At 38.1% G+C, this 27,401-nt stretch overlaps 1 long non-coding RNA gene across 1 annotated transcript; it reads right to left on the bottom strand.

The window, feature by feature from the left end:
* Positions 1-454: 454 nt before the first annotated feature.
* On the bottom strand, positions 455-12,645 carry LOC113490911. Its single transcript, XR_003400318.1, has 4 exons — positions 12,560-12,645; positions 2,764-2,837; positions 1,214-1,277; positions 455-664 (listed from the first exon to the last, which is right to left on the bottom strand). It is a non-coding gene; the product is annotated as an uncharacterized LOC113490911 (long non-coding RNA).
* Between the last annotated feature and the right edge of the window lie 14,756 nt (positions 12,646-27,401).

Genomic DNA, 27,401 nt, shown 5'->3' with positions numbered 1-27,401 from the left:
AATCCACCAAACAGAAAACTCACAACTTCAAAAAAATCACATAAAAGAATCAGAGTAATGTATTTCTGTTTGAAGGGAACTTGAGAGAGTCATATATGAAGATATGGAAGTTCATGACTAAAATAAAGTTTAAGCATTTCTGTATTTTACTTGTAGTTCCCATCCTTGGTCACATAGTCACCTGCAGGTAGAAACGAAGGTGACATTGACTTGTTTTAAAAGTACACAGATAAGATTTGAGTGAAGAAGCCAGCTTCTGGCTAGCTTAAGCTGGTGCTTATTCCAGTTCCTTTTGAAGTCATTGCAAATCTTTCTGTTGACTTGAATAGAAGATGAATCAGACTCCTCAGCACTGAAGTGAATCACAGATTAAAACAGAAATATTTGTATGACAACCTTATATTAAAATGAGTCACCTGTGGGTAGTGGGGTGCTGAGGTACTGCTGAGGAAGCACCATTTCTGTCTGAGAAGTGGTTGGACTGACTTTTTGGATTTCCTAAATTATATTCACCTGGACTCATTCCTTCAGTGGTTAGCTGTAGGTTCATCAGAGACACAATCTGCAGCATTACTATTTACATAACTAAATGAGGACCTGAGTTTGATTTTCATCTGAAGATCCTTGGAAGAGTCAAAAATCTGTTCATCACATCTTGGAATCCCTGTAGGAGAGAAGCAAAAGTTACACTATCAGACATAGTCAAAGATGCGAAGCAAAGTGTCCCAGTGCTTACTGAGAAAGTGCAGAATTGCTGGAAATACAAACAGGGGCTTGTGCTTTTTCATCCACAAGTATTCTAACATGGCAGAATGAATAAGGCTTTGTGTCCTGACAGCACCTTTGGGTTGCCCCACATCCTGCTGTGGGAGTCTGTTCATGGCCACTTCAGTGGGAAGGGCCATGGAGCATCTCAACAGTCAATACCCTTGAAACGATACATGATGATATACTGCCCCAGTAATAACAATAAATAACAATAAATAACAATAAATAAATAATACCGTGACTTCAGAATAAATATTTTGAAAGTTGATAAAGTAACAATAAAATCACAGCTAAAATACATTCAAATATTAAGAAGTGCAAACAATTAAGGTTATCACTGCAATAATGTTAGAACCTAGAAGTCTTAATTTTGCAGAATATTTAGCACTTTTTTATTGCTCAGAGCTTAGCTTCTGTGACTGCTGTATCAGCTATGAGCATTCACTTTTCCTCTCACCACAGCTGTGTGAGGGCAGGCAAACAGAAACAAGGAACAAGATAGAAAGCACCTGTGGAAAAAAAGGCCATGTTGAATATCAGAGTGCATCAGGTAGGACTGAATCTAATTCCCCAGGAAGTCACATAGTATATCTATCTTCTCTGAAACCATTTTGAGAACGACTTTGTTATTGTTTATGAAATTCTGTAATCAGTAGGTTGTAAGGAATCATTGAGGGGTCTAAGAAACCATATATATACTGCAGCCTTAGATCTCCCAGGATCAACTCTACCTGAGTCTATAACTAAGTGTACCACCAATATCTTTAAAAGTTCCACAGTTTTAGGGCATTAGAGAGTCCTAGACAAAGCTCATCAAATTCAGCTTGTCTGAAAACATCTGACTTAAGGACATAAAACCACAGAACTGTAGAAAAATAATAGGACAGATGGACCACTTGCAATCTAGTACCTAGACCTAGGTGCTAGAATCTAGTACTACATCTTATCCAGAGCAGGACTCAGAGTTTGGTCAGACTGCTCATGATCTTGCCCTTACAGTTGTTTAAAGTCCCCCAAAACAGGGATTACTCAACCACTCTGGGTAACCTCTTATGGTAATTATTTTTTTTCCTTATGTGCAATTACAATTCCTCATATTTAATCTCTTGGCCCTTGGGGCTTATTCTCTTACTGTGCCCCCTGAGAAGAATCTGGGTCTATATCATCTATAACACTGTAGTTAGATCCTCCCTTATCCTTTTCTTCTCCAGGTTAAACACACTCAATTCCCACTCAAACGTCCTTTACTCCAATTCCCTAAACATCTTCAATGCACTCCACTAAGTCAATCTCTCTCCGACACTCAAACGTTGAAATCTTTCCCTTTGTCAGTGAATCAGTATGATAATCACTTGATTGCATGCTAAAAAGGCATTAAAGAGTTCAGCCTTAACATCATTTATTTACAGGTATCTTCCTTTAATAAGTAGTAAAGAATTTTTTCTGTTTTGTTTTTCTTTTTGATGCCAATATCTTTCTACACCATTTCTTGTTGCAGCTGGTGTCCCTTCTAGATGAATCATTCTATTAGCTGATTTTTATGTTTGCCTTTATATGCTTTCGTGCTCATCCTTAATGTGAAAACCAGTTTCTACCTTCTAAATGCTGTTTTTAAGTCATTGACTGCATCTGAATTATTCTCTTACTGCATTTCCTATATTTTTTCCATAATCAAAAAGAATTTGTGCCCTTGCCAATATGACTTTAGAGGGCTGCCAGGTTGTTTTAACTACATTTTCCCCTTCAATCATCTTCCCAAAAGATTTTACAAAGCAATAAGCTGAGTTAATTGCAGTTCTCTACTTGAAATCTGTGGTTTTATTAACAGTTATTCTCCATTGCTACTATAAGGAGTGTGACTAAATAAACATATACTGATGCCCACACCCTGAAAAATTTAAGACCAAAAATCAGTCCATCGGTATAAAAAAGTAAAAGCACCTTAATTTAAACAAACAGGTAATCAAGTCAAAAGTTAAAGCGAGTCCTACTTACCTCACTCACTAGCATCTTGGTCCTTTACTTGTACTGATAAACAACAAGAGGCTGCAAGCTGTGATTAAGGCAACCTAAAAAGACAAGTAAAAGGTAGGAAATGAAGATCTACTGTTCATGACAGAGAAAACTGAGGCACAGAGATATAGAAGTAATCTGCACAAATAGTGCAGATTTTTTTTTTTTGCAATAGTCAACACAGAACTGACAATCAGGAATTCCCTGAACTGTATTCTCAGATACTTATTTGATATCTTCTGTTGTTTGAGGAAATCACTGTCATTAATTTAAATGAAATTTTGGCACTAAAATATCTTTAAAGTCTCTGGTGTCAGAATACTAAAAATCAGGTAGGCATCCATTTGGAAAGTGCCAAGGGGATTTGAAAGGGCAGAAAACAACAGTGCTTAGTTTATGTAAACAAGGAAATATCAACAATAATATATTTCAATTATGCATGTGTATGCGTATTAAAAAACCTCTGTGTTGCCTACAGAAACAGTCAGTGTTATAAACTGTGATGGATTCTTTCTAAACCTACTTCCTTTGTCTATCAAAAAAAAATTGTCATTGACTGAAGAAAACCAAGAAGTTAATAGGAAATCTTACCATTAAAAAAGAAAATGCAAATACTTTAGAACAGAAATGAAATATTCTAATAAAAATATACTTAAAGCATAAAAGATTCAAGGCTGAAATTTAGTAAATAGGTTTACTATAAGAATAAGCTTCAGGTTTGGAATTAGAATGATCTGAAAACATTGAACACATTAAACATGACCTTTAAGCTTCAATTTCGTGTGTGGGAGTGTGAGGTTAATGAAATAGCTGAAAGATCATATTTGTAAGAAATCTGCCTGCTGGTGGAAGTAATGTTAGTCTAGCCAATGCTGTTAACATTCTCCACAGTCAGTGGACTCTGAGGTCTGACGTGTTATTTACTTGATGAAGTGTTTTATTCTTGAGCCCCATTTTTTGTATTTCCTTTGTTTTCTTCATGTTTTCCATGATTTCAAGTGCAAGAATAAGTAGGTGACCTTTTGGCTAGGCCAAAACTGTGCATCCAAATCCTGGAGAGCATTCAGACTGAGAGAAGAACTTGGTGCTTCAAATTCTTTCCTACATTTTGGGGTCTGGTTTTGTTTGTACCTGAACTGTAAGATTGGTATTAAACTTGCTATATTTGTGTACATTAAAAAAAAAATTAGTTTATGCTTTCTTTCAGTGTGTCATATAGATAATCTTTGCTATGTAGCTTTTAGATTTAATTCTTGCTGGCAAATAAGCCTCTGGCTTCCAAGTCCAACAAGTAATTTGCTTCACTAGTTAAGTTGTATGGTTAAACAGCACACCCAAAAAAGGAAGAGGGGTGAAATACCAAAGATATCAGAAAAAAAATTAAAATCTTATTGTGAACATTGATACAGGAGTGGATGATTCAGACTGGGTTTCAAAATATTTCCTCAATAACATTCACTTATATATTATTGCCTCTGACACGAGAACAGGTAAGCCAGGGGTCCAATTAGGTTTTTTCCTTACATCAAACACTCCCAAAATGCCAGAAGGAGGAGGAAGACACATTATTCTGTGCTCACTGCATCCCTGCTGTACAGGTCCTTTACTGGGCAGTGACATGTTGTCCACAGTCCCAACCTGAGCCCTGTAAATCATCCCATCCCAGCTGAGGCCTGGGAGTGAATTGCCTCTCTTAGCTCAGTGGACCTCCAGGCTCTGTAGTGTATCCTGTATCCTCCAAGCTTGCTGGCTTGTTTGTTTGCTTCTTTTCCCAAAGTGGAGAGCATCTTTTCCTTTCTGCTCCACTCAGAAAGCAACAAGCACACACAAACTGGGAGTCTTCCCCTCCATCACCCAGGAGACCTCGGCTGTGGGAACATATGTTGTGATGCAGAATATATAACTTGCAGACAAGCACATCAAACATCACTATCTGAGACATCGTAGAAGAGCAAGCAAGTAATATCAAGTATTTTACTGATTTTAGGGGCTTTACTGATTTAACTGTCACACTTTCTGTCAGAACAAAGATTATTGGGAGTAGTTGACAAAGACATACTATATACAGAGTACCTTCTCGATATTCAGGACAGTGTAAAGGTCTCATTTCCCTTTCTTTCTCTGTCTTGTATCTTACTGTTGTCTTATACATCATAATCTCTTTTTAGCAGGAACTTTTTGATGTGCCATTCACCCCCCGGTGCTTTTTTACACACACAGACATACATTAAAAGAACATTAAAGATATGCCAAAGACTTAAGACTGTCAGCATTAAAATCGATTGTGTGGTTTTAATTTGGTCTCTCGTGTATACATGCTATGATGCAGCTGCTAATATTTTCCACAGAACCTCTGACTCCATCAAGTCAAAGGATGGACAGAGCTTACCAAATGAGAAGCTATACGATAGCTCATTTGTCCTCATTTATGGCATATAATTAAAATTGTTTTAATGCAAAAATATCCATTTTCTCATGGCCATTTCTAGAATTTTCATCATTACAGTGATTCCCTTGCACAGACATTCACAGACTTAGTGTTTGTAAGACAAAAAGACTGTTACTGGGATTTTTCCATAGGGTGATGAAAACTTGGGGAATCAGATCTCTTAAAGCATAGACTCAGTTGCTGCCTAGATGACAAAGGAAGTTTTGCATCTTCAGTTGGATTGGATGAGACACTAAACAGCTCTTCTGATGAATTATTATACCCTACATGACTGCTTCCATAAATATATGACCACTGATATTGGTTATCTTGAACTACACACCAAACATCTCCATCCTATGTGACCATTAGTGCAGCTGCAGGGACAGTTTCTCCTAACTATCTGTGCGTAATTTATCCATGTTTGAGTTTGACTTTCATCGGTTCTGTAGAAGGAACTGCCTAGGAGAGTCTCAGTGATGGGCAGACTCTCAACCTAGGATAGTCATCGGCACACTGAAGCACACAGGTGCCCATTTAGGCACAGCAAGAGAAGTCTGGGGAAAATATCCAGGATCATCCAAAATTGCCACCTGGAGAGTTCCTGTGACAATTAGTCAAATGCTTCATCATGAATGTTGTTACTAGTTCAGTCAATCAGCTGGCATCAGGGTGGCCTATTTTTTCATTCTGGTCTATTGTTTCAGATAGGCAGATGAGCTGGGGACTGTACAGCAAATTAATGGTTTCAGGTTGCTGGGTGTGCACAAGGCACAGCCGTGATACTCAGCTCCAGCAGCTCCACCACTACTATTCATCTGCATCTCACTTCTATCTTAAGCCTCACAGCTCAGTTCACAACTCACAAATATTACTTGCTTTCTCTTCTGTGTTAGAAAGAAGGTATGTTTTGGTGGGCAGAGTCTCTCCTCATTACTGCTGCCCCATTTTCTGCAGGTTATCCTTGTCCCATGCCAGTCCTTGATTTAACTATTTTACCTCATTCTGCTTATATATTCCCCTGCTCTGATCCCTTCCCTTCAGATTGTCCCAGTCTGGGGATGTAAGGTGTTCATACCAATCTACATCTGTTTGCATTACCACTCCAAATCTGTTTTTCAGGGATCCTCTTTGCAGCTCCCAACTTCCTTTTATTCAAGATTTTCTTTCTAGTTTTTCCCTGGAGTCACGAGGTTCACCTGAGACTAAGGACGGGTTGTCTTACCCCCTCCTCTGTCTGAACCTAGCCTTTTTGTCTGTCAGTGCATGGTCAGTGCATTTCCTTAGCTCTTCACTGGATTTTTGACTCCTACCTCCCAATTCCATTGCCGATTTTCATCTCTCGCTTATAGTGTTTGTCTTTGAACCTCCTGCACCTTCTTAAGATCCCAACAGGTACTACTATTCCCAAGATCTTTATCCTAATCTACTCCCTCTGCCATCCAGACATTTCCAGAATTTTTCTGTTTTTTAGTCAAATCTCTCTCTCCTTCCTACTGAGGAGGTCAGCAGTAGGAGAAGCACGATGCATTCATGGAGGAGAGGCTCCCGCACCCTCCCAGGAGATCCAAGCAGCACCAACATTTTAGTTGTGCTCAGCCCATGCAGCTGCAGTGGAGACATACACAGATCGGAGCTGCAGCATCAGTATCCACTGTTGAGAACACGTCAAAGGCCTGTAAATTTGCCAAATTTAGGCAGTTTCTCTCAGGGATAGTGCAAGGCTCATCCTTGATAGAAGAATTGAACCTGACCAGCTTTTCAGCCTGTGTGCCAAGATTCAGATCAACTTAGTAAAAAGGTACCAAAGTTTCTTACCGCAGCTAAAGTCTGCCCCTCCCTCCCTTCCTATCATTCCCAGAAGCTGAAAAAAAGCACTAATGTTAAAATTTATAAACAAAATGAAATATTCTGTCCCCAGCAGCTGGTAAGGAAGGTTCACCCTTCACAGTCTTAGTCTGCAAAAGTTAAAAGAAAATGAAAACAGAGACCTGCAATAGGAAGTGTCAAGAAATGCAAATTATGGGCAGACCTACTGATGCCTCCTGCACGAAAGAAACAATTGGCCTAGATTTCTGCTCAGTTTTGCTTTATGCTGTTTTTTAGCACTTTTCATTATGCCCAAAACTCATAGATGCAGAAAAACAAAAAATCCATATGCTTCTATCAAGAAAGAGGGACCATGGCTGTGGAGCTGGGAAGGAGCTGATACTGTAAAGTAACACTAACTGTTGGATATAGTAGAAATAAAGAAAAACAGTTGTACAGCATGCAGCATAGAGGTCTAAAGGAAGGTGAGTAAAATACTACCTTTTCTTTCTATTGTCTCTCTGTTCATGCTCTGCTGTTACCTTAAGACTGAGTCACCCCTTGCTCCAGGCAGGCCTATTGTCTCTTAGTACAATTCATTGCCTATGAAATGCAGGTGCTATTTGTAGAGCAGTAGGGACTTTAATTCTGCTGTGGATTTTATAACAGCTTGTAACAGGGATAAATTTAGATGACTACTTTGTCATCCATTTCCTATCACTGTCCTTTATTTTTTTTCTCTTCGTGATGGAAGTTTTCCACCTTTAAGATAGGACTTGCTGCTACCACAGCCATTGAGCTAAACTTGCTAAGTCCAGGCATAAATAAAGATCCTCCCTTCCTTGCTCTTATTTCCCGGAAACATTTTTCCTTCTCAAATCTTCCCACATTGGCTTTTTCTTTCTTCCCTTCCTCAAGCATCCCCAGCTGCCAAAAAAATTGTGCCTTCTTATAACATCTTTAAAATCTCTTTGCAGTCATTTCCACTGAGGTCCCGCTGGTGCCCACTCTGCTCACATGGTACTTTCAATCAGTGAGCAAATTCTCCAGCTGTGCTGTTTAGAATGATACAAAACAAGCTGATTAGTAACAGCAGCAACAGGAGTAATTAAAAAAGAAACAAGTAAGAATAAAAAAAAAAAAGACAACTCCTTGAACACAGAGTTTTCTGTTAACATTTAACCCTTCTTCCTTTTAGGAAGAAAATCAACATTTTAAAATTAAATGTTTGCCTACAAACTTCTGGTGAATCCAAAATTCATCTTCTATGTGCAAAGCACTAGAAAAGAATACCAGTTACTGGATCTATTACATCTAAACAGCAGAGACATATGTGATGCTACCACTAATGTATAATTTTTTATTTTTTTTTTTAGATTTCTGTAGCCTTTTTTGAAGACAGTGGCTTATTGCATTGAAGATACTGAGTAATCAATCTTTATTTATAAAGCTGTTCTCATGCACAGTACATCTTAAAAGACTGTAAAATAAAACTAAGATAAAAATATCAGTGGTAGATAAAACAGAAATAACTTTATTAAGCAAATGTTTCCAGAAGAGTGAAGCCCATATAAATTATGAAAAAAACATTTGATCAAACAGAGATTGTTGTTAAACTTTAATTTAAATGCATGAGCAGATGTGGCTGACCTAAAGTCATTGGAAACAGTAACACCAAAAAAGCCAGTCTCCAAAATGTGGAGTATGAGATCAGAATTTTTTGCCATTTTCAGTGAGCCTGATTAAATTCCCTCAACTTGAAATCAAAACCAAGGGAATTAAATGAAAATATTTCTATAACAAACAGTGAGATTTGAACTGGGAGTTAAATGAAGTGGGCTGTTAGGAGAAATTATATAAAATCTCATCCAGAATATATACATAGAAGATCTTGTAAAAACTACTCATTCTTTCCAGATACTAAAGATTTAATATCTGGATTCCTTATGCTCACGTATTTATTTCTGAAGATGATCTGCACCATATTAACAACATATACTTGCTATACTTTCTGAGAGGGAAAGTAAAAGGAGTGACTGAATGCAGTGATACATGAAATGCAATATGCCCTTCAGGGGCAGGGTCCTCTTATTTCAGAAAATAAAGGTAGACACGCAAGAACGAATTGAAATGTGGCTGAAGCAATGGGGAAATCTGAGGTCCTAGATCCTGAAACCTTGATTTTTTTTCAATGTTTTTAACCAGGAAAGTCTAAATTCAAAAACATGAACTGTGCTTTAGAGAGGGGCAGCTACCTTCCAGTTGAGTGCTCTAGTCAAAGGGTTTGACCCTTTTTCTCCCTCCTTTCCTTTTGTCTCTCTGTAATTATGTATTTCGCACTGCTTTGTATGCAGCATCAAACACCAAACACAAGAAAGCCTGACTGCCTTTTAGCTATTACCCCCTCATTGAATTTTGAACAGAGCTCAAATCCTTGCAGGCCAACCGTTTCCCAAAACCACTTCCCCTCCTCTCTTTCCAGGTCTTTTAGATGTATCTACAGTGCTAAATGGAAGAGGTCTGGGATGCACACTTGAGCCTTTAGCCATGATTATCCATACCAGCTAGCTGCTAGCATGTTCCATGGCACCTTTTGACCAAGACAAAATTTATCAGGTTCAGAGTTAAGATGATCCAGATGTGGCTTCCAATAGTTGAAATAAATGAAACCGCTTTTTTATTATTATTATTTTTCCCCCAAGGGAAAAAAAAAATATATTAGCCAAATAAATGCATGTTGTGACACACTACGTGTTCTTCGAAATAAATGGTTGTTCTGGGACATTTTACTTAGTAGTACCGACATAGAAAAAATCCCTCCATTATCACAGTTTAACAGAAATAGACCCTAGCTTCCTAATCCAATTTCTCAATTCCAGCTTCATAGAGCTACTGAATCTTACACAAGTATCTCAGTCCATATCGAGACAGGATTTTACATATACCTATATTCCTGGGGCTTCCTCTTGGGAATTACAATCCAGGCATTTAATTTCTCTTACTTAGCATGTAGGACACCTGAGAACTTACTCCCACATTTTGAACCCCACTCCCTAAAGAGATGAGTGGCAAACCTCAGGTTTTATACTGCCAAACTTTCTGAAATGCCCACATTACTTTTTAATTCTCAGCCAACGTATGCTGCTAGCTAAGCCTGAGTACTTGTAGCTTTGCTTCATTTCTCATCTGCTGTCATTCCTCCTCTTCTAGGTTAATTCCTTCCACCTCTCATTTCACATGCTAGTAGAAGCAGAATATCATCAGGCAGACATCACTGAGTATTTGTTTTTATCTCTTCACTTTGGCTGGTTGCTGTTAACAAAATCCTCTCAGGTTAATTTGAGAAGTGTCCTTTTACATCACCTTTATGCTATCATACTCTGGAAATGAACTGTAAGAGAGTACTAAATAAATTCAGACAAGCTTCCCCCCCCCCAACAGATCATGTAACTGCTTGTTTGGCTTGGGGTAATATATACAAAACACCCCAAGAAGTAATTACATAACAGAAAAAGAAGGACATATTCTGAAATCATCTGTTAAGGACAGGGAAAATGTGGAGCTGCTTGGCCTACTTAGTGGGTGTGTATTTCTGCATGTGGGAGCTGAGAAATGATAGGAGCAGGAGGTTAGATATGACAGCCCTACCCCTATCCTGAGCTGACTATCCACCCTGAGTTGCCAGTTTGGAAACAGAACCCCCCCTGCTTGTTAAGTCTGAGCTACCGGCTGTGCTTTCAGGGGTATGTATTGGTACTTGGCCAAATTAAATCACACCTTCTTTTCTTGCACCAAGTCTTCTTGCTCTACAGATCACCTTGCAAAGAAGGCCTGTCATTTTCAGCAGTTGCCTGTCTTCACCTTTGTGCCAACTGCTAATTTTGTCTGTGAGGACTTTTCAGATTTCTTTGAAGGCCCACAGGACCACACATAGGTCACTGATGATTCCTTATTTGCAACTCTGGTTGCAAAAGCTGCAGTCTCATTTACCAAATGTTTAACCTTTTAAATCTGTTTCAATAGCAGTAATATGGGAAACTTTTCACTGATCTCGAAACACTTCATAAAGAAGGTCATCTGGCATTTGTTCTTTTTCTTTACAGACATTTGCCCAAGGTGACCTAAAAGGACAGTGACAGAACTGGGAAAAAATAGAGATCTCCTGAGTTCTTCATCTTCTAGGCATTCTTCAGGAAAGGAAGAAATTAAGAAAAGCTGAGAGATCTTTAATCTCTACCTGAAAAGTCACTTAGAGACATGCAAAAGAAGCTGTATTTTAATAATGCCAGGGAAGGGTAAAGGCTCTGGTTATAAATGATGCTTTTTTCAGAACCACAGAGCTATGACTAAGGCCTGTTACTATACAGCCGTTGAAAATGTTTCAGGTTTATGAGCTAAAGCTGAGACTACTTGCTGTTCAGAATAACATTTATTTTTCAGCTGAAATATTTTGCAGATGCATAGGTAAAAATCTATGCAGAAACTTTATATCTTCATACTTTGATGATACATAAAGGGCATTAGAGATACTTTATGTGTTCAGTTAGATGCAGTCCAGAATGGCAATAGGTCCCTTAAGCATATAACCTTAATGCAAATTATACAGTCCTTTCTGGAAATGCATCCTGTGGACTATAGCCAGATAACTAAAAACTTGTCATATGAGCAGCACAGAGTTCCAGTCAAAGGGCTTCCCACCCAAATGCTTCCTTTATTCTTCATAAGAATTATCTCCCCCAGTCCTGAATGTGGTGTTGTCTCCAGTGTATTGCTAGTCATTGGAACAAAGTTCTTGAGTGGAAGAAGAGGGGTGGGACTGAGGGGGAAGAAATCCACAGAGAAGAAATGGGGACTCTGGACCATCTGTTGTTAAAAGGGAAGACAGATAAATTGAGGTTTATGCAGGATAATTTTAAGCCCCATCTCTAAATTACGCTTGATTCTTTGTATTGTTAAGAAAAGACTTGTCCTCCTGCATGCAGTCAACAACCTTAATTTATTTTGGGGATTACACTGTTTCAGAATTGCTAAGTGACTCATAGTCAGCAGATGATGGAAATTGCATCAGTCCATGCTCTCCTCAAAACAGTGAAGTCACTGCTCCAATTTCTCACACCATTATAAAATACCTGAACTGTAATTAGGACTTGGGCTCGAAGAGTTCTCATATGACTGGAGAAAGATAGATTTTATAATTTTTCATGTAATGCTGGACATCATTTTATCACTCTTACTACAAAAATACTGGTTTATGTCAGTCTGTCACCACTGAAGCACAAGAAATCTTGAAACATATAAATATTTGCATGAATACTAAAATACTCTAGTCCATTCTTTGTTTTCTTTCCAATAATAGGGTTAGTTACTCTACATTTTCTTGATTGATGGATTTTTTTCATCAGTTCAAAACAATGAAGTTTATTTCTTTCCTCATTTGTGATTTTTGGAGCAATGGTAGCCTCTGGTTACTTCCCTGTACCATCTACTGTGTATCCTGGGAATATTTTGGGACCACTACAGACACACATAATTTCAAAATACCTCGGGGATGCTCTCTGTACACCCAATGCAGTCCTTTGTACTGCTCAGATATTTCCTCCAACAGGACAACCAGACTACAACAGATTAGAAATGGCAGCTCCAAATTGTTCAACTGAGATGTTCCTCTGTGTTAAAGGAAACCATTGTCAGCCTCTGAAGATTTCAAACCCACTCTGAGCCACCAGAAGGATGACAAAGAGGCTTGTTATAGAGATTAATTCCTGTACTGACTTACTAGCACAATGCATTAATATGCAAGTTGCTTTACATGATGAAAAACACAAAAGATTTCTTCTCTGATTTCATTATCCTACAAACCAAGGGGTAATATTTATATCTTAGCAAAAGTTAGCGTTTCTGAAATAGGAACCTTATGAATGATAGTCAGTTAATTCAAGTATATAGGAATACATAAACTGTACATATATGCATATATGCATGTGTGCATGTATGAGCTTTGTGATTAAGAGTTGAAAATTGCCAAGCAAATTCTATTCACTAAACTCGAATTGACCAAATGCATGCAGCATTTTTGAGTGCCAAGTAAGGCTAATTACAATACTCAGCTGGTCTCCAACAAATGAGTGATTTTAACTGTTTGTTTTTCAGCTGCCAGATGGAGTGAAACACATTAGTCTGTACCATGCATCTAGGGATAAGAAAAATCTCTAAAAATTCAGATTGATTGTTTCTGACAAGAACATTTTGTACCTCCACACCATGTATGTTTGTAATTCCAACTTTCAACTAAAGAAACAATTGTTCATCTCGCCAGCACACTCCTAAGGTAAAGCTGCATAATATCCATTTTCCAAAAGGATGCACTGGACCGGAGATTTTAACTGATTGAATTCTAGGTCACAATACCCTGTACTTAACTGGTGGTATATAGGAGTCTCTGAGGTTTGCCTTAACTCTACAAATAGCCCTTAGATTTTTCACTGATACATGGATGGGCAATATGGTATGAATAAAGTACTGATGGATCCATGTGGGATTTGAGAAATACAGTTTGGGCAGATCTCACAGTGCTACCTACCGTGCTTTGATCGGAACATAGCAGGACCCAAAAGAGTTTATAAAAGGCTGTTTTGAAATTAGTGTTCTTAAGTTTGGATGAGAGCTCGGAGTTTAAATCAGCCCATCTGGCAGCGCTGCTTAAGTGCTTTTTACATCTGGCTGGCACCGGGGAGTTGGATCGTGATCCCCTGACGCAGCTGGACACCAGCTCTCTTTGCATGGGGGCGATGGCACCACATGGGGACTAAAGTGCAAATGAAGTTACTGCAGTCTGACCCTTTTGCTTGTATAATTAGAGTGATCCGAGGGGAACAATACTTTTGAAGTTGCAACTGCTGCTTCAGCCACATCCAGCTGATAGTTTGACAGATCGGTGAAAACAGCATGTGTCATGACATTTGAAGACTAATAAGCAATCCCAGGAAACTTCAGAACAAGCTGTGTATGTGTGTGTATCCACTTTTAATTTGCATTTAAATAATTCTGTGTGTTATTTACTGATGTTTTGAATCCTTTTCCCCTCCCTCCATGTATCAGCAGGAGATTGTTATGTAAGAGAAGTCAAAAAATCTGGTTTTCACTGCTGGAGGCTGATATGTATACGAAATTCTATTTATGTCCTTACTGCTAGATAAGGACATCTTTAGAATTTACGCAGCCCACAAACATGAAGGATTTAATCCACCAAGGGTTTTACTGTGGCAGAGAAATATAAGCCAAATAAAAAGAATGAAAGAATAAATGAATAATAATTATTCTGATATAGGTAGAGCCAGAGAGTATCCTAATTCCTTTGCGTGATAGGACCAAATATCTCTGAGCTGTTCAAACAGAGAAATAAACACCATGATGTTGAAGATCCCTGGATAGATACGGAGTCTCTAAGTTCTTTCAAACATGGGTTTAAAGACAAAGGTTTGGCTTTATACTTAATGTGAGGGGAAAACCTGAAAGACATGTCAAAAGAATTGCCATATGTACTTTACATTTTTAAAATGAAATCCAGTGTAATATTTTAGCTCCAAATGGTTTAGGTCCAAATTGAATTTCTCCTAGTGAAACGTAGACTTTCTTTTCATCTAGTGACATCAGGGTATACACGTTTACCAGACTATCTGAACAGCTGTCTCAAAACCACCCCAAAACAAACAAGTTTCTGAGGATTTTCTTCTCCTTTCACTTGTGAGTAAACGGCTTATAATGTCTACCTTCAGCAATTTTTTGAGCTGAGAAGAATTTCCTATACCTATGACCTCTGAGCATCCTACACCTAAAGTTTCCCGTTTGTTTCTCCCTACCCCTATCCTGCGCGTTAAGACCACAAAAAGGTTTATGAAAAATTTGACTGAAATTTGTTTCCTTGTGCCATCTGGTGGACATTATTTGTAAATGCGTAATAGCTTGTGCTTGAAGGTATTCCACCACTGTTGCATTGTCAGGGTTTCTTTTGCGAGACAGCATTAACTCTGGAAGAACTTCAGCTAATGTAAATATTTATGTATGCCTCACTTTAATAGTATGCTACATTTTTATTTTCTGGAAGAATAGAGGAGCACAAAAGTTAAAGCAGAGTGAAAAATTGTTCTGTAGTTTGCAGGCAATTCTGTATTTTGAGAGCTGTTACATTTACTACACGGGCTTTTTCTGCAATACTACTCCAGTGAAAAAGCCTTATAATATATCAAAAATAGTTTTCCGGAAAACTTTGAAAATGTCATCAAAATGGTAATGTTGTTCGTTTGGTAAAAGCAAAACTTACTGTTTTTCTTAGTTGCTTCAGAAACTTCCATTTAGTAAACTGTCAGAGAACTAAGTAAATGAATATTTTATTTAAAAGTTTTTTAAATACCACATTGAAATATTTTATTTAAAGTCACTAATAAAGGTACATAAATAGTTATTGTTCAGGCTACAGGTTTGGGTTTTTTTTTCATTTACTGCTATATTCATATGTATATGTGGGTAACATGACTTGCTCCACTTAAACTAATCACATATTATTTATTCGTGTCTAGTATGCACAGCCCCATCCCAACTACCATTCCATCATTTTTATTGATGGAAGTTGTTTGTATTGGCTGTAAAGTCCATGAAACTTTTTCTAAATAAGAGAAGGGAAAGTTTCAAAATTACTTGCTACATTATGAGAAAATAATCCCTCAGGATTTTCATTTTTTCCTGGGGAATTTTCCCCTTGTTGGTCACATGGGTGACAATCCCAAGTAATGTTCATACAGAAATTCAGATTTATCCTGTGAGTAAATTGATATCAAATCAATTTACATTATGGTATTTCCAATTTTAAAATTAGAGATATGAGAGACCTTAGAATGCAGTTCTCATTGAACTTACTTTTTTTTTCCCAATAAAATTTGTATTTTTCAACTAAAGTTAGATGAAAACATCTCTGCTTCATCTGGTGTCTTCTTACATGTCATGAGTCTATTATGAAAAAAGTTGCATTTAGTTAGGAATTAACTTTGGCTTTCAAAGCTTAGATAACTGTTACACTCAAAGTGTCTCCTTTCTGTGCATGCGTGTCTGATTAACAATTAACCAAGAATTACTTTACCAACTGTGTCTAATTTAGCTTTTGTGCCTAATTTCTAAGATTAAATTAAAAACAGATGGCCCCTGAGTGGTAAAATAATCATAAATTAGTCTTATATATTGAAATTAACATGGCAAAATATTAAAGTGAAACTGAAGTACGTTTTTTCCTGTGCTTTGCTTTTCATAAAAGTTAGAGTGATGGCATGTGTAATTGAGCAATCTTGTGCTACAGAACTGGAGCCCTAAAACTCCATCTGTCCAGAGAGTCACCTCCTATGATGTGGGGTACTTTTCCACAGAATTACATAGAAGAGTTTTCTGTTCTTAACTACATACTCCATTAAATAAGACAGAACAAATATTAAGACTTAGACATCTGCCCCAGCTCACAATGTAGTTTAGGGGCATAGGCCCTATGAATTCTGTGAGATTTAGGCACTTTTTCTTTCTGTGCCCTACATACTCTTGCACACTCATCTCCCTCAGCTCCACATATAGTCAACAAAGAGCTGCTTATCTCAGCATGCAAGAACAATCAGGTTCCAAGAATTTAATTTAAATATGTTTAAATTCTCATTCTTGTTCCTAGAAAGTCTCTTTGAGGGCAAGGTTCCCCTCTCAGGCTTTCTTCCTAAGATTTTGACATGAGATAGAGAGATCTCCTCAGTCTACATGTACTTCTTATGAAGATTTGCAACCTGCACAGACAAGAAGAGTTGTTTTTGTGAACAAGTGGGACATGTAAATATGGAGCACGGACACAACATAAATAGAAAGCTTTCTGCTCATTTAAACCGTGTTAAAGGCATAACCTAGCCTGAGACACACTAATTAGTTAATTTATAAGAAGGGTAGGAAAGAGAGCTTGAAGAATTAAGTCAACAGTATGAAACTTCTGTCATTATTTTATAGGTGGGCAGCCTATTGATATTTTTTTCTGAGGATCATCAAGCACCTTCCAAGTGGTTTTGTTTTATCTCTTCTATTTGGAAGGGCTGAGAAGTACCCTCCATCTCCTTCCTCTCATCTGTCCTGCTTCTCCTCTCCTGTTACAGTAACCACCAAACCATTCTTCAAGAAAGCTGTGCCTACAAGCATATAGCAAAGTATGCACAGAAACGAAGACAACACAATCAGAGTTGATTTATTGCTGTCCTCAAAGCTTCTGTTCAAAGGACTCCTGCTGACTGTGGGATAAGAAATCAACATTATGTCCCTAGAATCATGTCAGAATTAACCCTCTGACCTCAAGTTCTCTTTGTCCTCCTGGCTGACCCACACAATAAAAATGTTTTCCTAACAAAAAATTATTCTCTTTTTATGTGTGGAAATCAAATAGCTTTGCTGAGATATTTTTGATTTTTTTTGCTGATACATCAGCTCTGTGGTAAGAGAAAGCCTATGCCACAGGACACAAAATCAAGAGCCATTAGTGCATGTTTACGCTTGAATATCCCAGATTTCTATGTCAATCTACATGTACCCTTCCTGTTCCCATGTGACTGAGATCTGAGACACCTTGCCCAGCTGTGTTTCTGTTTGATCTCCCTCACCTGGCTTCTTCAGCACAACTGGAGTGGTGCTATTTACCTGCACTCTGCTTTGCAGAAGGATGATTTCTTCCTCCCCTTGCTCTGTGAGGCAAAATGTCAGAGAAAGTGGTGCAGAGCACACTTGCTGCTTGTGTGGGGTCATGGGACACTGCGTGAGGAAAGAGGTTCAGGGAAGGATCCCATGCCCTAGGCCGGGGGGCATGAGAGGAGAGAGCACCAATGCCCCACTCACTAGACTGCAGACTGCCCCCAAAATACTTCAAGGCAAAGCCGTGTCCATCTGCTAAAATGGGAGTCCTGGGAGTAGGAAGCTTGCAGTGGAGAGAGCAAGGAAAGAGGATCCTGCCCCAAATCACAGTTCATAGATAGCTCAACAACTTCTTATACCTGATAGTGTCACTTGTTCAGTCATGTCATGGCTCTTCTTTGATATCTGCACTGTGCACATATAGTCTCTAGGACGGTACGGTGTTTACAGCAAACAGGAGCACATAATTATGAGTAAAACCGAGAAAATCTTGCATTTGTTTGTGCAAATGTTAAGTAGAGGCAATTTGTTTTCCTATATATTCCAAGATTTTCTTTATTTCAGAAAAACGGAAAAGAGTAAAATTGTCCTTTTGCCACAGCACCGCTTCCACCACCCACAGCAGTCTTCTGTTGCACTGATTTCTGCATTTGCCTCTTCTACCACTACAAATCTATAAATTTTGGTAATTAAACAAAATTCAAAAGGCCATCTGTGCTGGTATATACCAGCACACAGGAGCCTCAGTGGCACATAGTTATCTTCTCTATCCTGTCTTTAGACATTTTTGCCCCATTTCTCTTTACATCTGGCTTTACATAATTTGAAACAAGAGGGCACAGCACTAGTATAAGCACATCACAGCCTGCTGTGTCTCCTTTGGTCAGCATGTCCAGTATGACAGAAACTGATCCTGGCCTTTGGAGACCAGGACTCCACCCAGACGAAGTTCAAATTTACAGGAAAAAAAAAAAAAAAAAAAAAAAAAGAGGCAAAAGCCTATAGAAACTACAAATACTGATATAATTTCTCTCCCAAATCAGCATCCAATAAATTTGTCTGTCCTGACAATAATATTAATAATATTTTTAAAGCAGAGCATGGATTACCATCTAATTGCAAAAGCTTCCCAAATTAGGGATAAACCCAGAGAAGCAGTTTAAAAGAAACAAGTCCCACATCCTTCTGATGAACCTGGCTTGAACATACACATGGCTCTTTTCTATTGTTTTATATATATTTTTCTGTGAACAAATTTTTGCTTTTTTTTTTTTTTTTTTTTTTTTTTTTTTTTTTTTTTTTTTTTTTTGGGGGGGGGAGGGTGTTGGTTGGTTTGCTTTTGTTTTGTTTTAATTCATGTGCACATCTAGTCTGTCTGCATCCACCATATAATATGCTATGGTTCAAAGATCTGAGTTTGAAGAAGGTGCATCTGTTGAGCTTGCTCAAAAGCTCCTTTGAGATGTGCTGTAATGTCAGGGGTGAAGTCTCATAAGAGGTGAAGTCTTGTAAGAGGAGACTCCATTAAACCTAATCTCTCCAGCTAGATAGAAAACAGCAAAAGAAAATTCATTATCTCCTTGTAATTCAAGAATCATAGAATAAAAGGAGAGAAAAAAACCAGTATTTTTCGGATTACACAAGCCCTTCACTTAGTGAAGAAATTCCAGGGTGTCCAAGAAAGATGCAGCAAGTGTGAAGTATCAACAAGTGCTTTGTAAACACCATTAACTAGCCTTTTCTGGAAAACAAATTCTGTCTTCTGAAAGCTTTCAAGGACTAGATGGGATATTTTTTAGAGGCATCAGAATGACATTTTAAAGGTACTAAAAATAAATGCAAATCAGTTAGGAAATGGGAAAAAAAAAAATCAAACATTTAAAAACTCAAAAGGAAGGACTAACAAAGTGAGTTGGTTGCCTCCAGCAAATGGTAGTATTGAATACATTTTATGACACACTGAGAAATAGTTCAAGCATTTTAAGCAAGAAAGACCACCTTAATTGCACAGGGCGAAACCAGACTGCCACATTTGTATATTTTGCCTTGAAAGTTATGCAATTTTCCAAGACAATGACTTTTTATTTGGTTCTGCTAAGATATTATCACTAATAAGCAATTACGAAATTATGAAAACCAAGTTTTATTTGCTATATCACTGACACAGTACAGTCTGTCAAAGGACAGATGACAACACAAAGCTTTTGACAAACCTGTGCTTTAGTCATGTGGGAAAGTTTTTGGACCATCTAATTTTAGGTAATTTATTCAGGTACTGAGCAGCATTAGATAAGCTATTCTAGCCCACTGGGGTCATAGTCCCCAAATCCTATCACTGAGCCAGCTCCTTTGCTCAAGCAGGCAGTAATGAGATGGGGTGAAAGAGCTCAGAACCACAGCAGGGCATGTGGACCAAAGGACATGCTGTCACTCGACAGCAGGAATGCCTATGTCTCAGAAGGTCACCCTTCCCAAGAAAAGCTCAAGAGGCTCTGTGAGCAGGAATGCAGCCACATGTGTGTCCCTGTCAGCTGGTCATATCTGAGTGGGTTGGGAAGAGAGGGAGTGCCGTATTTTTCAGAGGTTTCAGCTGGAAGCTCTTACTGGTCAGAGAAAAGCCAAGACAGTATTGTGCAGACCCTGATAAACTCATCTCCAAGTGGTCTCCGACTACACGTCCTTCACAAGGTACTTTTCCTTTCCCATGTACTTTAGCTCATTTAGGAAGGCAAATGCCCTAAATGGTGCAGCTCCCAAATCTCTTCAAAGCAGATATTTCCAGGAGAAAGAAACCAGGCCACAGATCTTCTGCATGACGGAAGAGCTATGCTGCTGGCTGTCAGCATACCTTCCTGTACCAGAAATGTTTCATTTCCTTCTGCACAACCTCACCACCACAACAGGAGCGGTGATGCCTCCTCCCTCGTCCTGCCTGGTCTGGATGCACAAATGCAGCTGTCTTTTTGGCATTTCTCAGCTACCTGCAGAAGAAAAGTGACAGATTTGAACTTCATCTGTGAGAGATGGACCCAGACCTCAAGCCTCAGGGTATTGGTGTGAAAAGACAGGTCTCAATGCTGCAGTCAGTGAGAGAAATCCTGCTAAACTCTCTCAGGAATCGGGATGTATGAGTTCAGTTGGGGTTGGGTTCAGGTCTGCGGCGGTAGCCCTGGCTCAGGTGCCCATGCTCTGAAGAAACAGAGAATTTCAGACAAACCCCTGTGCTTTGAGCTTAACTGCCTGCACCCCTTCTCAGATTGAAGTTTTAGTTTTACAGCCTAAAGAGTGTGGCTTCTGAGGCCATTCATTCATTTTATGTAAAGTGCATGCTTATATATATCTCTATATATATGCAATTTATATGCATGCACATGTCAGTACCCAGCTTCCATCCCCTCAACCTCTCACTATAAAAATAAAGCCAAATCAAAACAGTCCCTCTCCCATCCTTCTGGGTATTTCCTTATTTCCACTTCTAAATCTGTCAGCAAAACAGATGGTGGAGAAATTGCACCCCCACAAGTTTCCTGAAAACAGGACATTCATATATTTGACAAGCTAAGGGAAAAGCTACTGACCCAGCTCTCCATGGAGTATCAGCTAACAAGAGCACTGATGGAAGTCTCAAACAGTAAGAAAGTCTTAATTGGATTTTGCATCCTATTAGATGTAGAGAACTCATCTAGAAGTCAGGAAGACTCTGAGACATAGGAGCTGCTATTTCTTCTGCTAAGAGAGCAACTTGTTGAAGGTTGGTCTGCAGAGGTGCATGGCAAGCCCTGATCGCTCTGCAGAAAGCTGTTTGGCCTGCCGGGGTCTTGAATCACATGCCCAAACTCAATTTGACCCTAATTTGTAGATCTTGCGCTGGAAAAGTTATTGCCAAGGGACTATTAATGGTTCCAGATGTGAAAACATAATTGTATTCATTCTTCAAGAAAAATAATTACTATTGTCATTATCTACATTGTAAGTGACATGGAACAATTCAGAAGAATTGAATGTTTGAAGGCCTGAATCGTGTAAAGACAGTCTTAATGAAAACTCTGTGTATCAATATTTACACTTGAAATGTGTGAATAGTAAATGACTCTTAATTCATGAATCTTCATCAGTATTAAATTATTCTAGATGCATTCATCGTGCAATGCATTTATCATTTGTGCACAGCTTAAAGGTGAAGTTCTTCTCAAGATCCTCTTAATTTGCCAAAATTAGACTTCTCTGACTTAGGTATCCTTCTTTCTCCTCAACTTTTCACAAAAAAATCCTTGTAAAACCTCATTAATTCACACAACACAGAGAGCAATTGTTGCAGAAGAATGGATTTTGCAAATTCATTCTTGATGAACAATGAGAAAAAGAAACATGTATCATACATTATTAAGTGTACAAATATGTAGACAAGACTACGTTTTCATTTTTTCTGGTGAAACTAAGTTTAATTACCCAAGTTGGTATTTTCTGTGATTTGTCAGAAAACCAAATACATATTTTCTTCCCATTCTTTCACCGGAATACCCAAATAACAGATCTTTGCTTTTAAAAGCAGGGATAGAGTTGCATTTTTTCCCCAAATTATACAGAAAAGTCTTTACCTGCTATTTTGAAATAAATTGGGTTTGATTATAAAGCACAAGGCTCAAGTGACTTTTAATGTGAAAATAAGATTTATTTTGGTGCATAAACATTTCAGACCTTGATCCAAATAGCAGATGTCTACATTTGTTGAAAAAGCTTCCTTTGATCTCTGGCTACCAGAAAATTGATGAAAGAGCAGCTATGTCTGAACAGTTTCAACTCCTATTAAGTCTGTGGAAAGAAAGAAGCATTTCTGGGACATGATCACAAGTCTAATTAATCACTTTTCTGTCTGTTTCTTTTGTTAACTCTAAAGGTTGGCTAGTGAATGCGATAGGCTCTGGTATAAATATCTAAATTTGAGGCAGTAAAAAATATATAAAAATAAAAATTCTGGATCCAGATTTTTCCCAGCCCCTGCCTACCCCTGGATCCTATTGTCTAAGCGGTCTGTATCATCTGAACACCAGAAAACACTTTGTCACTGTGAGAGTGGTCAAACACTGGCACAGGTTGCCCAAAGAAGCTGTGGAGTCTCCATCCTTTAAGATATTAGAAGCCTGACTAGACTCAGTCCTGGTAACCTGCTTTAGCTGACCTTGCTTGAACAGGAGAGTTAAAGTAGGTAACCTCAGGAGGCTCCTTCCAACTTCAACCATTTTGTAGTTCTGGGATCCTCTTTCAAGAGTCCCCATATAGAAAAGAGATTTTGGATGTAGCAAGTTAGAAGTGCCCCATGAAGCGTTAATGCCACCTCTGGCTGCCTGGGAAGGACTGTGAGTGCTTGAGAAACATTCAAGCTGGGAAAGTACAGCTGGCAACAAGCTTTCTTGTGGATCTGGAAGTCTTTTGGATCCATCAGCAAACAAAATTGTCCATGACTATGACCCACTGAAAGAATGTAAGATCTATGCTACCTATACCTTCAGTGAGGATCTACCCTGTGAGCTCAGACTGTGTATTTAAGTTGAATTGTATAATGATATCTTTGTATGAGTTAAGGGGAAGGGAAGAAGCATGGCCTTCTAAAAATAGGCATGCTCCAGATGGAGAGAAGGACAAGTCAGGAGTTGCAGCTGGACGAGCATCTGTCACTGCACCTGGGGCTCTCTCAAAAATCCTGTTTTCATAATTTTATTCTCTGAAAATCCCTTGAAGAGGAGCCCACAGGATTAGGGCATCCCAGAAAGGAGACACGGGTCTGTGAAGATGCATTGCATGACATGCATGAATGGACCAGCAGCTGAATTAATGAGGTTTACACAAGGACTGCCTGGATCAGAGGGTTGGACTCTGTAACAGCAAAGCCAACCCAGCTGGCTTCATAGGGGTCTTTATCCAATGAGTGATGGGACAAGCTGTGTCACTTGTAAGGAGCCAGAAATGCTATACTACTTTTTCCTTTCAAATCTGGACTTATATACAAAACAATTGCACTTGTCATGCTTGCTCGTCCTTTCTTCTTTTGTCTATCATACTGTAAACTTTTCGAGCTAGAGGAGGGATATATGGTTGCTTCCAAGTACCAATTTTCTGAGTACAAATGAATCAGATGAGAACTGTGTGAGATGCCTTATAAATAGAGATGAGTAGAGTCTGAAATAGCTCATCTGAAAATGTACGCACAGATACCATCAAAATACTCATGGACGAATGAATAATACAATCTGCTCAACATCTTAAAAATAGTGTGTGGGGTGTATGCTCTCTAATGCTTTCAAAAAGTCATCCTGTGGGGCTATCGATGGAAAAAAGAGATCAAGAAAGGGGAAGATAGCTTGTATATGAGAAAGTCTCTCTAACTTCTGAATAAGTCATTCAGTACTTATACATAAATACTACACTGCTGAAGACTTTCCCCTATACTTAGAGAGAAACATTGCCAAGTTGCTGTCTGGTGTTAAACGGGTTGCACACAATAGATGTAAGAAGCAAATGATTCAATGGAACACTTGTGGGTTACACAGAATTTTCTTTCACTGTCATTTTCCGTAATAAAAATGCAAATATAAAGCTAATTCAGTTACATGTGGGCTCAATAAACCTTTGTAAGAGCAAAACAAAAGTGTTAGATTGTTCTTCTAGTACATTATAGTCACATCTGATTTCTTCACTAATATTCTTTTAGGAGTCACTTGCTTCTATCATTTGAAAAGGTCGCAATTCATATGCCAAATGGTTCTGTACTGTTCTAAGTCTAGTGTCCAAACAGATGAATAGCCTAGTGACCTCTGGGAGCTGTTGTCTTTATAATACGTGGCTTGTTAGAACATTTTCTATGTGAGATACAATTAAATAAATATCAAAGTCAGCAACCCCTTGAGAGAGAGCAGTTCATCTCACCTAACTTTAGCCACCTAAGTTAGTCATCAGAACTCTCTGTGTAGTTTATGAAGGTCTCTTGAATAGTTACTGAAGGTCATTCATCTCATCCTGAAATAAGCAACAAAGAGGAGTGAGATGAATTGTCCTTTGGAGGTACTCATCTCTCTCCATCAGCTAAAGAGCGAGCTGACATAACAGCCTTAGGGTATCCTGGATGATTAGCTTTAAGATCTCTAGTCACTTCTAGTTGTTCATCTGATCCATGGAATACTATGATTTGTATGCACAACAGCTTTTAGAGATCTTTTTTCTCTACCCTTACTTCATAAGTAACAAATGCTCTAATTTATGGGCAGAATGTGTGTATATATATATATATATATATATATATATGTATATGTATATATATATGTTCATATTTACATTTATACATATAAATGCATATTTAAAGGATAGGTCATAATATAGTGCTTTATACTTCTTTGAGTATTCTGCTGTTCTTAGTTTTCACTTTTTAAGGCTGGATAATGATCTTCATTCAGTTTTAATTATAGCAGCCGTCAATTATCCTTCTGTTAACCTGAAGATAAGATCATTCTGCTCTTAACTTTCAGAAATTTACAGGGAGAGTGAACAGGATTAACATTTTCACAGCCCCTAATTCCTGAAGAGCACCTTGATATTTCAACAGAATTGAAAAGCATGCCACCAGGCTGAGTATCAGGGATAGGGAGACAGAACTGAAGTATTTGATTCCCGGAACTGACAGTTCACAGTAATTTACCTTTAAATCTTATTTGTCTAGCTCTTAATAAGTCATTATAGTGTGCATACAGAAAAAAGCTTAGTGATAATGGTCATGGCCAATAATTGAACAAGTTTGGGCTTGCTAAATTACAGCAAATTAGAAGGACTTGTTACAACAGATGTTAGCTATGTAACAGCAACCAATGAGACCGCTTCACCCATTTTCTTCTTTGTCTACTAATGCTGACTCCACCATGGAGTCATAATCTCCCCTTTCTTTCTTTCTTTCTTTCTTTCTTTTTTTTTTTTTTAATTTGTATGAGCAAAGGTTGTAACCATGAACCAGGGACCCACATTTGGCCTGAAGCATAAGGGCAAACAGCCCCTCACTGATAAATCCGCACAGATGGTAACCTTTAAGATCTCCATACAAATGCCATATTTACATCTACTGAAGAGTGAGACACTCAGACTGGAAGGAGTCAAAGTACACATCTACAAAAGCCCAATACATAAGAATGTTTCTTAGGGTATGGGTAACTGTGTGGATATATGCACAGGCATATGGAGAGGTATGCTGAGAACAGAGAAGGTACAAAGTCAGCGAGAATATATTAGTTACCAGAGTTCTAGAGAAAAACATGGGAAGATCATCTGTGCCCAATGTGTGGAAGTTACTGCACTGAAATGCTACATTGCAGTGAAGGAGCTCAGGGCAAAGATATTTATGAATGGATATTTATAGAAAAAAAAAAAAAAAAGTTGCCTCCAGCTTTCCTATTTTACTGAATGTTGGGTTGATTTTTTTTTTTAAATGGATTGCTCTAAGAGTCTAGTTGTCAGTGCCCACCTGTGTAAAACATGCAGTGGGAGCCCTGAACTGCAAGAAAAAAATAGGAAAAATAAATGGCAGTGACCACATTCAGTAAGAGTAGCTAATATCAGTGCCTGGCAGAAAGATCCAGATAGTAAAAATGCTCACTGTTATAAGTAAAAGTATTCATCTTTCAAAAAATAGTACATCAAATCACCAGACTGGACTAAAAATTGTAATTTTTAAATTTATTGCACTAAACATCTTTCAGTAAAAGTACTCCCTAGAGCCATAAAAAATTTCTAAATAATGTATACAGACAATACGAAGATTGGGGGGGAGCAATGATGACTTTACCTATGGAATATTTTTTTAAGTCCTGATCATGGAGGGTCTAACACTGCGAAAGTGATGACTTTCATCACATGATGTTTAGCCCAATTCAGCATGAACCATTTCTTGACAGTTGACTTCTCAGTGGCAGAATTGTCATTCTGAAGTTACACTAGACAACTGGTATCTTGCTGCAGATGCATCTTTCCCTGTGATTATCTTACACATACATTGAGTTCCTCTGGGAAATATGTGTTTGTAATAGGAATTCTGACAGAATATTATTGACTTCACCACAGCCCCCATGTTTTTCTTATGAGTGATAGAAGTTGTATATATGGATCTGAATGTTTTCTGTAACAGATAAGGATGAAAGTGCAAGTAAATATGCAAAATTAATACAGTTTATTATGGTAATTTTGTCTTGCCTTCAGTTAATGGTAAGGGTTATTTTCAGTTTGGTGCTTGGAGGGTAGTAGATCATACATCTATGATTTTGTTTACTGATTTTTTGTTTACTGATTTTGTAAAATTAACAATTTGTTCAATTAAGTATACTCTTAGGAAAACTCTATTTTCCCCCATTAACCCCATCCATGATAACCATCATCCTTGGGCCTTAATCTTGTCCCCTTAGGAGCCTAGTTCTAAGAATCTCCATCTTTTTGATTATATGTGACTTTTATCTTTATGATTATACGTGACTTTATTTTATATTTTCTCAGGAAGTCACATCTAAATGTTAGCTGTTGGTGATTTACTTTGCACCCGGTGTTTAGTAAGTGGTCATTACTGCAGGTCATGGATGAAGTCCTGGAACTTTGTATTATTTGCAAAACTGTGATTATAAGCAAGTTACAAAGTAATGTTTTTTCTTTCTGCTTAAGG

This window comes from Athene cunicularia (genome assembly GCF_003259725.1).
Source record: "Athene cunicularia isolate RWA chromosome 1 unlocalized genomic scaffold, athCun1 chr1_part2, whole genome shotgun sequence".
NCBI classification, from domain to species: Eukaryota; Metazoa; Chordata; class Aves; order Strigiformes; family Strigidae; genus Athene; species Athene cunicularia.
Note: the sequence above shows the minus strand (reverse complement) of the source record. Positions and strands in the feature narration are given on the sequence as shown.